We start from the raw sequence: 15,505 nt of genomic DNA, 5'->3' as shown, positions 1-15,505 counted from the left end.
AACGAATAAAGGACGAGACGAAAATAGACTGTGACGAAAATCAAATCAGCAGACGGGAGAGATGCGAGGAATGAGCAAAAGAACCAGCAAAACAGAACAGACTGCATGAGAGAAGAGAACCAATCAGAGCCTGACTTATTGAGACGTGAAGCGAAGGTTTTCAGTTTTTATGAGCTCCCGGGAAGTCGGCATTCGAAGAGGTGATAGGGACTTTAAGCAACAGCCTCTGGTGGAACGGCAACGCCATTCTGGCGTTGTATTGCGCCTGCGCGAATTTAACTGCTACTTTCTGACGTTCTAATTTAACGGTCTACTACGGGAGAACAGCTGATTTGCCAGAGTCGCTACAACGTGACAGGTTAGGTAAATAAATGTTATGTTTTTAGACTTATTTACATCATACAATATTAAAAACTCCTCTTCTGACAAAAGATTGTCATTTAACGCCAAAAGCAATCCTTCTCTTGCTTTTTTAAATTATATATTTTTTTGGATCTCAATAAATGAATTAATGCTGCGTTGCGCTGTTCTGTTTTACCGTTGCTTAGTGACTTTTACGTTCTTGGCTACAGCGGTGTGACGGCAAACTTCCGGTCGCTGTAGCCGTTCCATTCGCAGCTGTTGCTTAAAGTCCCTACTGTCTAAAAGAGCGACAAAATGTCCACAGCTCACTTCACGTTTGACGACGAACAAAACAAAACAAAGTGTAAAGCACGCAGAGCGCTCATTCGTGGCAAGAACACAACCAATTTGAAAAGACATTTACAGACGAGCCACCCGGACATTTTCTCAAATGTAATTTTACAACGATGTTCTTTTGTTTATTGAGCTAAGCAAAATTGGAATAGTGCAGTGCGTAGATGTTGTAGCATTAAATATTACGAACTGAAAAGTACTGTAAAATAGCCCCTTCTTCAAATTAGATGCGAGCACAATACTAATAAGTAATATCATGATAAATTCATTTGATTAATACTAATGTTTAGTATATTTTATAATGTTATACTTGTTGACAATATCACAAATATTTCTATATTAGTCATGTGAAACATGAATGTTCACATCCTATCATTATACATACAAATCTAGCAATATTGTAGTATTTAAAACATACAATATTGCTAGACAAATGAATACCTTATAAAATCTTGTTACTTTTTTTATCCACCTAGCTGCCAACTTATTAAATATTTACTTTAAATGTATGCACTTATTGTTCAGCTCAGCTGTAAACTTTAAGGTCCTGGACCTAACTTTATTTTTCTTTTATTGATGGTCAATTGGCAGCTAGTTATTGTTTACATTATCATGACAGTGTTTGTTGCTGCATAAAAGCTTTTGAATCGAAATAAAGACACAGTTGTGTTGAAATAAAGTTGAATTTGTGTTTTATATATTTTGGTTAAGTTTGTTTCCTATACCAGTTGTAAAAAATTGTCTAGTAAATCTGTTATTGATTTTAGTCTTATTTTAGTCGACTAAAATACCAAGCAATTTTAGTCGACTAAAATAAGACTAAAATTAAAACAAATCAGATGACTAAAACTTGACTAAAACTAAAAAGAATTATAGTCAAAAGACTAAGACTAAAACTAAATTAAAATTTCGTGTCAAAATTAACACTGGTGTGTGTGTGTGTGTGTGTGCATGCTGTTCGTCCCAGGAATAGTCTTGTTTTATGTTGTTTGTGTTCAAGCATTTCTTCAACAGAGGCTTTGTTAAAATGTGTCAAATATTTCCATTCCTGGCTCAGTGCGTCGCTCCTGAAATCCCCCACGCAGCCGTCTTACCTTACCCCGCTTCTGCTGAGTGATCTGAGTGGGCATTTTGGAGTCGGCTCTGTCTACGAGACGTGTGTGATGACGAGACATACGTAACCTTAAGCAAGCGGAGGTCCCTGGGCGCGTTTGCAGTGTCGGCTGAAGCCTTAGTGGAGCTGACACTGGTCCGCTGGGATGTAGTCAACGCTTCTGGTGTGCCACGCTCTCCAAACATCCCTGGAGGATCATCTGCCTCCTCAGAGAGCGTGAAGAGCGCTGATGAGAAGAGACCGCGGTGACCTCCGCACCGTGGAAATGCCAGTGTGTCTCTGAGCGTGGAGACGAAGATGCTTTCCTCAGGGACTCTGGATTGTTTTTCAGATGATAGAAATGAGCTCTTCTCTCTTTGTTCTTGTTTCTTGTAATTAAGTCAGCAAAGAATGAACATTCACTCCATTTTCTGTCTTAATGTATATATTTTTTTTGCTGTCTGCATGCGGTATGGTTTTGGACCTGATTTGACCATCTGAGGCTAATTTTCATCTGATCCTAGGCCAAAATTGTTAGTTTTTGATGTCTAGTTTGTGTTCAGATCCACTGTGATTAATATTTAGCTCTGATGTAATTCTACCAGTGTCAGAAGTGTGGCTTCTTTTATGATGAATGTCAAATCAAGAGCCAGTGCTGACGCGATTAGTAAACAAAAAGAAACCACCATTCACTCCACACTCATCCTCTTCATATTTCTTTTGAATAAGATGTATTTTGGATGTAGGAAGTCAACAAAAAGAAGAAATTAATAAAGAAAACATAAATGTTATTAGAATTGGGGAAGTTGCTTTTTCCTAATGAAATGAGGCTTGTCATCACTGAATGTCTGGTTTTAATGAGTATTGACAGAGTATGGAGGGTTGTTGGGTCTGACTTTAATCCTGCACGGTGACATGGCGGTACAGTCTCAGTAAAAAGGTACAGAACTTGAGCAGTTACCTTTCAAACCGTGCTAAAACGTACACTTTAGGTACTAGTTCTTTCCCCAACTGTAAATTGCTTTGGATAAAAGCGTCCGTAAAATTGCTAAATGTAAATGTAGTATGTACTTTTAAAGTATCTTTAAGTTCCATCTATGTATCATTGTTTGGTAAATACGGTACAAAGATGTACACTTTTACAGTTTTACCCCAGTGACCGCTTTTCGAGTGTAGAGTTGTAAAGGACTTGTAAATCGTACAGTGTTCGCCCATCTTTATAGTTGTCATAACTTAATTTGAGACTTCTCAAGTGGCTTTGGGAAAGGGAAGCTAATTGTCAAATCTGTTCCCTTATAAATAAATAAATTATAAATAAATAAATGTATGCATTTAGCAGACGCTTTTATCCAAAGCGACTTACAGTGCATTCAGGCTATGAAGTTTTACCTATCATGTGTTCCCGGGTAATCTAACCGCCAACCTTGTGCTAGCTTGCTTGCTAACGCAATGAGCACCAGTTGAGCTACAGGAACACTACCCTTGTTATACAGGAGGCTGCGACTTCAGTGTCTCAGTTGCCTATTTTAGTCAAATCTGTCACAAGACAAACACTCATCTTTCTGTGCTTGTCAGACACTTTAATATCATATTTTTGTGAGTTGAAGGAATATGCAATTTTGTGAAGTAGGTGATTTTACAATGACTTCTAAACAAACGCTCAGCAGTCTTGTGTGTTTTTGGTTCTGAATGATAGCACAGAGTCCTCCGTGCACATTGTCTGTTCTTTTAAAGCAGTTTCTGTGGCTGGCTTCTGGGAGAGCCTGCAGTCTTTCATTGTGTGGTTTAATTGACAGCCTCACAGATGAACTCTTATCTTACAGACGAGAGAGAGCGAGGGCTCTGATTGGCAGCTCGGTGCCGTGTGTGTGTGTGAATATCAAACCGCTTTTGTCCACAATAAACACAGTCGAAGGGGAATTGTTCAGCTCCGTCAGGACAGAGAGGATGACTCCAGCTGAAGAACACACACATGCATGTGCTTACAGCATTAGTGTGGAGCCCCTGCTGTCGCTCGACCCATAATGCAGTGCAGGAGCGCTGCCAGCTCACTGTTTATTGAAGGTGTTGAAAGTTGAGTGCTTCAGATAGCTTTGTGAAGAGAGCTGCTGTCAGTTCAGCCTGAGGGAGCTTCTGCTCATAAACACGCGTGTTTTATGTATGATCTTGTTTCCTTTTGTGCTTATTGAAGTCTGTTATATTGAGGCATCAGTGAGCGCTCTCTCGTTCATCTGTTTCTGAACACCACGGAGGAACAACGTTTGATTCCAGGTTTGTTTACTCAAGGCAAGGTTATTATCATGATCAAACACCTTTAAAAACATTTCCGTTACTTGGAATCAAATAAACATGAGCTAACTTCAATCAGCCAGTTGCCAAGGCAACATTTCTCATTTTCATTCAGTTTCTAACTTCTACTATAATAACTGAAGCTGACATAATCAAATATGTAATAGAATAAAAATAATTAATAAAACTCTCCCTCTGTATACATATTAGAGCTGCATGGTTCATTGTTAAAAGACTGTGATCTGGACGCCAGGCGATCTCATTTCTGATTCTAATGATTGGCCTGAGTCTCATAAACCGTATTCAGTCTTGTTCAGACCTGTGTTTGTGCTGCCGCTGACACAGAGAGAGCAGTTTCCATGTTCGGGAAAGAAACAGCGCCAGCGTTTAAACCGCTCTAAACTAATCTGTGTCTGGATTTTGATGTGTAAGACTGCAGGAGATTAGGTTATTTTTGATTATGGAGTGGGATTTCAGTTCTAAAAGTCTTGATGGATTTGTTTCAGCTTCTCCAGACATTAGTTGTATTACCTGTGGATGATGTTTTTATTTTATCAGTTTAATTGTGACTCATTCTGACAGCACTTATTCACTGCAGAGGATATCTGTTGCTGAGACACTGATGAAACGACACAGTTCTCCATCTTCAGTGACCTTAGGAAGAGGACATTTTTAGCAAATTTTCAATTTTGTGCAAGCTATTCCTGTAACTGAGTATATTATACAGGTCAACACAACCCTGAAAACTGAAAGCTTTTTAGTCACTTGAGACTAAAGGAGCAACCATTTAAAGAACAGCGCAAACTAGTTTCATTTCACATCAATCCACAATATTTCAACACTTTTCATGACAAGCATGGTATTCTGAGTCAAGACAACACAATGCTTTGCTGATGAGCCGTTATTCTGTGGTCACAGGGAAGTGAGAATCTCGTGGGTTTGGTGCACTCTTGACTTTCGTGTAATTAAGGTCTGAATATTTAATTTCTACACTCAATCACTTCTCTATTGTGGACATATTGCCCTCAGTCAGTGTCAGTAAACCCAGATGAACCGCTCTGAGACACCAGAACTACGAGGACCGTTCGAAAGCCACGGTGTGGAGGCATGTTTCATACGGTACATGTCACGTTAAATCCCGTTTAGAGTTTAACCATTTCCAGACTGTGCTTGCCGCTGTTCCCTGAAGAGTGACTGCTTCTGTCACGGTGTTTGTGTAGTCAGACCTAGAGAAATGAGTTGGCGAGGGTTTTCATGAACTTACAGACTGTAAGTGGTGTTTTCTATCCTCTGTTTCAGCTGGGTGGCCCTTGTGTCTTGGATTGGAGCCTTTCACTGCTTTATCTAATCCACACACACTTCTGCTGCTGCAGTGCATGCTGGGATGTCAGCAGCTATTATGACTGAGCGCTTCTGTGGAGTCGCCTGGACTCTCGCCAGCATTGCTTGTGTTGAGGCTTATGCTTTTGACTTCCAGCGATTGAGGGTGTTTGAATACGTTGGGGAGGGACCTAAATAAATATTTAGTGTGTCAACACAGTTGCTCATAACGGCTTTTAGTGACGCACACCTGAACATCCAAACATCAGAGAAACAACAGCTCGTTGCATCACTTAAAGCTGCGTTAAGCGTCTTTTCATCTTAATCTCACTGATAACTGGTGTTGCAATGAATGAGAAAGAGGTTTCTTTATGTAAAGACATCTTCAGAAACCAATCAGAGGTGCAGAACCAACTGCAAACACAAGTCACCTTTATTTCTATAACACTTCATACATCAGACATGTCTTTAAAGGGGGGGTGGGGGGTGAAATGCTATTTCATGCATACTGAGTTTTTTTACACTGTTAAAGAGTTGGATGCTAAATGCTAAACATGGACAAAGTTTCAAAAATTAAGTTGTACGTTTGAAGGAGTATTTCTGTTCCAAAAATACTCCTTCCGGTGTGTCACAAGTTTGGGAAAGTTTTTTTTGAGTATGGCTCTGTGTGACGTTAGATGGAGCAGAATTTCCTTATATGTGTCCTGAGGCACTTCTGCCGGAAGAGCGCGCTCCCGTATAGCAGAGCACTGAGAGCACAACAGACTTCACTGATCAGAGCGAGAGCGTCGCCAAATGTCACAAAAGAAGTGTGTTTTTGGTTGCCAGGGCAAGACAACCCTGCACAGATTACCAAAAGAGAAACAGCATTAAGGGACCAGTGGATGGAGTTTATTTTTACAGACCATCAACGGAGTTGTGCAAGTGTTTGTGTTTGTCCCCTGCATTTCGAAGATGCTTGTTTTACAAACAAGGCCCAGTTTGACGACGGATTTGCACATCGTTTATTTCTTAAGGATAATGCAGTCCCAACGAAAAAGGGTCACGATCGTGTGTTGGAACCACAGGCGGTGAGTAAAACTGCTTCAAATATCTCTGTGTTATTAACTTAGCTATCGGCGTGTAAGCACATCAAGTAAACAACATGCGATGTTGTCATCAAACTGCACTTTCCACATGTACAGCTTAAAAAAAAAAAGACGACAAAATGGAACTTAGTCATTTTCCAAAACCGCTAAGCAAATATATACAGTTTCAGTGCATACCACATAGAGACGTCATTGCTGCTGCTGATCTCGTTCAGTTTCAGCCTCTGGATCTGATTCTGGATCATAAATACACGGCTGAATCTGACTGTTAGCCATGGTTTGTTTTGGATGTTTTTTTCTTCACGGTAATGTCACAGCTTCCAAACGCTCTCAACACAAAAGCCTACTGGCGCTCGTTATTCTTTAGCTCCGCCCACACGTCACGCCTCCAGTCGCTCGTGTTTTTCCGGGAAAAATCAGTACAGACTATCTTTCTCTTATGAATATAATAAAACTAAAGACTTTTTGGAGTTATGAAGGATGCAGTACTACTCTATAGGTACTCAAGATTAACAGGAGATTGAGTGAAAACGAGCATTTCACCCCCCCTTTAAAGCAGTTTTATAATAGTTAGGGTAACGCCGATGATGTAAACTTCATGAAATATGAGAAGCAGCTCTGAAAGGAAACTGACTCCGGGCTGTATTCCTGTGACCTCTGTTGACATGAAGGATAATCGTGTCGTATCTTCAGTGATGTTTTAATGTGTCAGGAAAGCTTGTTAAATTATCCCTTCACACGCTCATCCAGGTCTTTTGCCATAGACACCTTGCTCAAGCTTGGCTAATTTGTTTGGTTATTTGTTATTGTGCACTGACCTGTGGATGGACGTCGTGGGGATGTCATCTAATCAAGCTGCCGCCCGCAGTGTCTCCAGTGATTATTATGGAGCGCGTCTCTCTGGAAACTGTCCCCATCACTTGGGCTTCCTCTGAGCACTGAGACCTTTGACACGAGCACTTCAAACCAAAGCGATTACGCTCCTGCTTGCCAGTCTCAGTGCGGGAGAGACGGACAGAAGGAGTAATCACACACCAGCGCAGGGAGACGGGGCAGGCCCAACATTTGCTTTCTTTTAATATAAGGAATCATTTACAGTTAAAGTCAAAAGTTTACACACCCTGCAGAATCTGCAAAATGGGACTGAGACTGAGGAATACACAGCTATTACACTATTATAACACTCATTGATGCTCCAGAAGGAAAACCCATGCATCTAGAGCCTTTTTGCTTTTACTGTATGTGAAAAAGGGTATAAACTGGATATACAATTTGTGTATTTATGTACTTTAAGTCATGGTGTCTTCAAATATAGTTGTTGACAAAAGGGGGCCTCGAAATCATAAAGATTGAAAAGCACTGCTTTAGATCAGAATATCAAGTTTAGTCAGAGAGTTTACCTCAAATCAGAGCAAACTCAATCAATAAAAGAGATCCAGCCATACAGACACACATATATGTCTCAATCTCAGCATGCTCTTTCTGTTCACAGATGATTCCCAAGCCGTGAGCTCCTCTAAACACAGGTGAGCCGGTCTAGAAGAGATGGGATGGACGAGAGCCGTGTTTATTCTCTGAAGGTGAGCCGTCTCATCACGGCCCACAGCGCTCAGCTCTACATCCTCACCTGCCCTAAAGACCGACAGCGTCCACTAATTGAGGATGAGTTACACTGCTTGGAGTTGTGTAATGATGTTACTGAGCCATAATGGGACACTAAATGAAATGAATGTGGATAGTGAGTGATGGTTATTCTGCTCTCCAGACAGATGAGTGCAGCTAATTAGCTTTGTTTAATTTACCAAACTGTTGTGCTACCAATCAAGAGATGAATGAGCAATTCAGCCTTAATATACAATTAAAAAACAGGTGTGTCCTGAGACTTGATTTACACTCTTCAACATAAAGGTTTCAGAGCAGATTTAGCAGAGATGCCACAGAAGAACCAATTGTGTTCCCCAAGGAACCGTCCAGTTAACAGTCCATAAAGGAACTTTTTTTTTTAGGGTAAAGAACAAATTGATAATCTAAAGAACACTTTTCTGCTTTAAATATCCTTTTGTACAGTGGAAAGTTTTCATAGATGTTAAATCTTCATCACGGAACCATCATCATCAGTACAGAAGCTTAATTTCTAAGGATGTCGAACCAAACAGCTTTATCAGTTTGTTTCTGATGGACATCATCTTCAGTGTGTTTTAGTCAAGTATTCCCAGTCACAATCTCTTCCCAGGACTATTTCTCTCTCTTTCTCTGGCTAGGCTGTCTGTTACGGGTCAGACTCCATCAGACCGATGCTGTAATCCTCATTCTGATCTCCAGCAGGTCTCTCAGGGACTCCATGAAGACACGCACTGCATTAAAGGAGCTTCATCGCTCTCATCATTGCTAATTAGCTTCTGTTCAGTCTGATGACAGCTCTCTGAGAAGGGGGTCTACATGAGAAAAACAATGAACGACATTTATGAAGCTGCCACACAGTGAGAGGAGAGTGAGACACAACAGACAGAGACGAGGAGAAGAGGAAGTTGATGCACACCCTGGAGAGATATTCCTCTTATTCTGTGTGCTGCAGAAAGCGTCCCCCGACAGCTCCAGTTAATTCAGTGTCAGACCCCTACACACACAGAGAGGAGCGCGGGGAGGAGAACACGGCTGTGAGAGACACGCAGGATTCATGAAGGCCAGCGCTGACACAATTACCCACAATCCTCCAGTGCTGACTAGAGTAGCAATTACAATTTCACAGGTTGGAATTACAATCCCCTGTGCCATGTGATAGAGTAACACGGGCTGTCAAAGTGATTTCAAGCTGTTTATCTCCCACTGTGTTAAGACCAAAAACTGATTCCTAGAGTGAATGTCATTTTTTCACCCACTCAGCCTTTGAAAAAGAGGAATCTGAATCTGAATTAGCAGGAAGGGAAAGCGGTGTGTATTGTGATGATGCGGCAGAAGACGCTCGGTAAAAATCCTCTTTTTCCATAAGTTTATGCAAATGTTTCTAGGTCACGTAGTATCTATAAAGAGAAGTATCAGAGGATTACACATCTCCAGAGGGAAGAGTTTCTCATTGGGACTTTTTATTTATTCCCGTTTAGGTGTCTGGAGTTCCTCTAGTTTCTGTCCATGTGCTCTAATATATAGCAGCGTTTTTGCTTTGTAGCTCACAGCTGTGTTTAAAAACGATGCATGTTAACTCAAATCTTATTTAAAATTAAGTTGTAGGTAAACTGAAAAAAAACATGATATATATATATATATATATATATATATATATATATATATATATATATATATATATATATATATATATATATATATTTTTAGTAGCTTAACTGCAGGAATCTTCTGACCTTTTCCAAGTGAGCAACTGTTTGGCATCTTGCTGCTTTGCTAATGGAAATGTTCATGTCTTTGGTGTGTAGTGCTGCTTTGTCATTGCATATTCTTCTGATACCGCTGTAGTTATCTGTTGTGTAGTTGTTGATCCTGCAGACTCGAGTAATGATGCAGCATCAGGGTCGTCTGGCTTCTGCTCTGTCTGTGGGATCTGCTGACCTGTGTGTGCTTATTCTGGCACTTCTGCTATATTTATGTGTGTGTTTTGTGGCACTGAATTTGTTTAAGTCGGAAAGTGTCTCAAAATAGCCCGTGTTGTTCAGGAGCGCATCAGAAACATTGCATAGAATGGGTCATTAGTGATTTCCTTCGACTTCGTATGCATCATCTTCAGTGTGTGTCACTGGAAGAGAAGAGTGTTTCTTCACATCCCTCCCCTGTGTCGTGGTCTTTCTCTGCTGTTGTCCTGCTCTAGCTGAACAGGATCAACTCCCTGGCCTTTTTCGGCTCTCTTGATCTGGCCAGACACAGTTTTCTGCCCCAGAGAGGAAGAAAATCATGTTGGTCATGGATTCAGCCTTTGATTCGGTGCCAGCAGATTCTCCAGACTGAGTTGGAGAGCCAGAGCACTGTGAGGACTGTGTTCAGCTTCAAATCCTCCCTCACTTCAGTGCAACCGATAAGAGAGCACTGCATACACCCACGAGAGAGAGGCATACTACCTAGGGATCCAGACTGAGTACAGTATCTCTGCTCTCCAGGTCCACCTCAGCCACAGCGGAAGAAAACACTGGCAGCACAAACAATCATCAACAATGGCTTCCATCTAGCGGGAGAGAGAGATTGATTCTGCCCAGCGGGGGGTTATAGGTCAGAACGTGCCTCTGGGAATCTTCTGTGCATCTGTCCTAAACAGCTTCGAGTCCCTGGAGACAGAGATGTCTGTGTGCTCTTCCTTTACTGCAGTTCTTTCCTGCTAAATACGTGTGGATTTCATGTGTTTGGCTCTGCTTGGATGGACTCAGTATTTGCATGAACACAAGCTGACGTTAGGTTTTTGCATGCCCTCTTTGATAGCAGGAATGTTGCAGTTCCCTCCTGTTTTCCATGTGAACTCCATCTCTAAACGAAGACAGGACTCCCGGCGCGGGTGAGTTGGAGGAAGTCGATACGGGCCGCAGCTGCTCCTGCTGTTGGCCGTTATGTACGAGCGTGAGGGCTCTCTCGCAGGAGTCTGTGCTGTACGATGCTGACAGTGAGTTTCTGCAGGCGGGAGACCAGACTCAGCTCAGCCGGGTCAGCGTCTTGGCTCTGGAGTTACTGTTGGGTTTGTGGATTGATTCCTGAGCCACTGTCTTGGATGCAGGAGTTGTACTCCACTGAAAACATGAGGAGAATGAGTTGGAGATGGTTCATCATCGGCTGCAGGGCTCGTGTTTGACCTGCTCCAGTAGTTCTCCTCTCACACACAGCTGCTCTCGCTTGCTCTCGGCTTCAGCCACAGTTTGTTTTAATAAAAACAACCTTTACATTTGGTCCATGTTTCGTAATGTCATATTCATTCATTTTAGTAAAAAAATTTTTATGAAAATTCTATAGTTGATGGGAATGTGCAAAATTAAACCAAAGACTCATAAACCAAAAATGTATTTATGTATTAATTTAAATGTATCAAAACAATGTGAAGACAATTAACAGGTTCTGTGCTTTAATTAATTTAAATTTTTAATTTAATACATTATTTTACATATAATTTTGTGCATTTTTACAGAAAAAGCGTCTTCACAATGAGACGCATTCTGACTAGTGTGTAGTTTAGATTAAGCTAATTTGTGCATTATCTAATTAATCTCATAAAGAATGCTTTTGGTGATTTTTAATTAAGTAACTAGCAAAGCGTTTCAGTTACCAGTGTTCATTAAATGTTCAATTTTAATTCATGCAGATCAAATGCCAATGTCTGACATTATTGATTATGATTGGATTACAGAAAAGTGAATTGTTCTAATTTCACAGTCTTCTATTTGTACTTGTCATATCTTCAGAACAGCCTTTGTTAACCTTTGCTGTGATTTATTGTTTTTCTGTTCAGCAACTAGTCAACACAAGCAGTGTTTGTGTAGCACACCATCCAATACGTCATACTGTTCGTCTCGTCAAATTTTCCAGAATATTTTGAATACTGAATGAATGAAAGACACACGATGCACAACAGTACAATACATAAAAGAGGATTTATTGTTATCCCTCAAAGCCTTGGTTTATTTCTCATCATATGCAGGGCTACCCTGGCCAAGGTCTGCAGTGAATAAACAACTCCACGAACATTTCTCTCTTGATAAGACTGGTACTATCGTCACTGGTCTCTCACACGGTTAATGAGGGTGTTATTAAAGTCAGTGGAGGAGAAGAGTATGTTCCTCAGCGTCTCCATGCTCTCAGCGTGGTTCTTCTCTACAGCTGAGTCTCAGACGTGTGTTGGCATGAATGATGAACACCCCTCTCAGGAGACGCTCCTGGCCTCCTCCATGTTCTCTGCTGCGCTGTGGATTGTTTCTATACGCTGTGCTCTTCAGCCTCGTGTGTGATGGATGTAATCAAGACTGGAGGCGAGAGGCCCCCGAATCATTGTCTGGCAGGAGGGCACGGGGCCAGAGGAAGGGGCACGGTTGCCAGGGGCCCCGTCAGATGCAATTTGATTAAAAAGGGGCTCCTCAGTTGGGCTGTGACGCAGCAGGGGTCCAGACCATCCCACTACGGTCACCCATCGCTGATTAGCCACAGATCAAGCACAACCAGAGCGATCAGAGACAGAGAGTGTGGGAGGGAACGAGAGAAACACGGCCTTGCGTTCACATTGCATCAGCTCACACTAACGAGAACGGGAGCTGTCAGTTTTAAACGAGCTAATGGCTTTTATGGACTGTCAGAGGGGATGATAATGCCTTTCGGCCTCTGACATTCTCCAGATTTGTTCGGCTGTCGCATTACTGTGAGCGCTCCCTTTTCAAGCGGGGACAGGCTGATCAACACTCTTACATTCTGCCGTATCTCTGGAGTCCTTCCAAAGGCCAGGATCGGTAAATAATGTTAATTAATGGAGAGGAGGAAGAGCACCTCTGTCCTGACACGTCCTTTCATGAAAGAGAAATGTCAGAGCCGTATACGGTCCGGTGTGTCACGACCGGACAGACTACCAGCAGTTACCTCCAAATGCTGGTTTGTTTTCAGTCATCGATTCTTCATGTGTTTCATAGGAAAGAAGATGTCTCTGCATGGTGAGGAGTGTTGCTGATGTAATGGCCAATATGTGGGAGTTTAGAGCTCTGTTTTGTTGTTTTTGCTCTAGCGCTATCTATTTCTTCATATTGCACTAGTGTTGGACTCTGAGCCAAAGCAATCCCAGCCCTCGAGAATAAAGACTGTGTTATAACAGCATTACAGCAGCTGTTCAGGGTCTCTGCTGTCACACACGGGTTTAGGAAGATGTAGGAAGAAGTTTTCCCAGTTTCACTGAACGTCAAAACCATGTTAAGTTTGAGTCACTGTGCTGTTTTCTGGGAAGAAATTAAAGTACAGTACACTTAATGCTTCTGTCTCGCCATAGAGCGTGTAACATTTGACACATAAACATCTGAGAAGCTCGGCCTTTGGGATTATAAAGGATGTCAAGTTTCCAGCCTGTATCTTTAAAGACTTAGACTTTAGAGACCAGGCGTTGCTGTCCAAAGACAATGCCTGACTGCTTCATATCTGTGCATGAAGTGAATATTATCTGTGCTGTTTTGGCTTTTCAGTGAGATTTATGATTGGAGTAACATGCTTCAGAGGATTTCTGGCTGGATGGAGTTTGTCTGACAAACACGCAGGGTTTTTACAGATCCTGCTGAAGAGGCAACTTCCGTCTCAAAGACATTCTGCTTGATGCTTCATGAAAGAACAGGAATGCTGTCAGTCAGAGCTGCAAATAAGCTTTTTTCTTTGTGTTTTTGATTTGGCTCTTGCCTCAGCAGCACGAGAGCGTGAGTTTCCCCGGGACACGAGCTGTCTGAGAGGCTGTAATGAGTGGTGTTGGCACTGAAGCTCTCTCCACAGGCTGACACCTGCTTCTGGAGACGTGTCCCTGCCTCGTCCACAGATCAATGCTGTTGTATAAACCGCTGGTGTGGAGGTGCACTGGGACTCTGATATTCCATATTGACTGACCGGTCTGTCGCTGTGAACTTTGCTCCCGTGTCACTGATATGATGGGCAGGTTCAGTTCGATTTTGATGTATTGATTTAGCGTCTCCTCTTTCTGGCGTGTCTTGTAGGACGGGTTGTTACATGTCCCGCTGCAGATCTCAAGAGCCTTGGCCCGTTTGAGACCAGAGGGATGATTCTGATTGCTTTTATTCAGACTGTGTTGAGATGGGTCATTTTTTGATATAGTAGAGCTCAAGTTCACCAGTCTATTTACACTTTTTTTCACAGCACACTACACGCTCCCCACACAGCATGCCATCGTTGATAGCTAATTAGAAATCTAATTGGATCTGACGGAGAAACAATGGCCCTTTTATCCTCTCACTAACAGAGATGTGCTTTGTCCTGTAATAATTAACCCTCTGTGTCCTTCTGGATGCTGGATTCACTGGAACACACACATCAGATTCACCTTCTACATTTATATTCATTTTAACTAATGAGCATCACAGATGTGTTTTAGAGCAAAAGTGTGTGTAATTTAATCAGAATTTAGTGGAGTTGTATTATAATATTAGTTTGACTGTCTCAAGTGTCATTTATTCTGAATAATCTGGTCTTTTGCTTTGTGTTAATTGTTTCAAATAAAGTCAAATCGATCAAATGAAGCACCTTTCATTCACTACCTTTTAAAAGCTTGGAGTCGGTGGGTCATGAAGATTTTAGTTTTTTCTAGAAATGAATTCTCTTATAGCATTAAATTGATCAAAAGTGACATTATGATTGTAAGACATAAATAATGTCTTCTGAACCTTCTCTTCATCTGTGAATCCTGAAAAGAAATGTACGGTCAGACTCCTGCTGCCCACTCACACACTTCACAACATCTGCTCTCTCTCTCTCTCTCTCTCTCTCTCACACACACACACACACACATACACACACGTTTGTTTTTGTGTAAAGTGTGTTCATCCCATAGGTGTAATGGTTTTTATACTGTAGAAACTGTATATTCTATGTCCCTTCACCAACCCTACACCTAACCCTAACCCTCACAGGAAACTTTCTGCATTTTTACTTTCTCAAAAAAACTCATTCTGTATGATTTATAAGTGTTTTGAAAAATGGGGACATGGGTTATGTCCTCATAAGTCACCCTCTCCTTGTAATACTTGTGTCATACCCATGTCATTACTCATACACAAACACAAACTTTACAACATCTGCTCACACACACACTCACACACACAGACTGAAGAAAAGCCTGTTTCCATAGTAATCTGCTGTGTGTGTTTCCATAACTACAGGCACCTGTGTCTAATCAATAATGCTAATATTTACACTGGAAATCCTCTTCTGACCGATGCTTCAATCCATGTGTGTCTGACAGTGTGTGTCCGATCCACTGTAACACTCGCGGACAGATGGACATCGATCTGTTAGTTACTCACTAAATTAATCTTCTGTTTTATATACAACGGCTTCTTCATAT

The sequence above is a fragment of the Carassius gibelio genome, chromosome B16 (assembly GCF_023724105.1).
Source record: "Carassius gibelio isolate Cgi1373 ecotype wild population from Czech Republic chromosome B16, carGib1.2-hapl.c, whole genome shotgun sequence".
NCBI classification, from domain to species: domain Eukaryota; kingdom Metazoa; phylum Chordata; class Actinopteri; order Cypriniformes; family Cyprinidae; genus Carassius; species Carassius gibelio.
Note: the sequence above shows the minus strand (reverse complement) of the source record.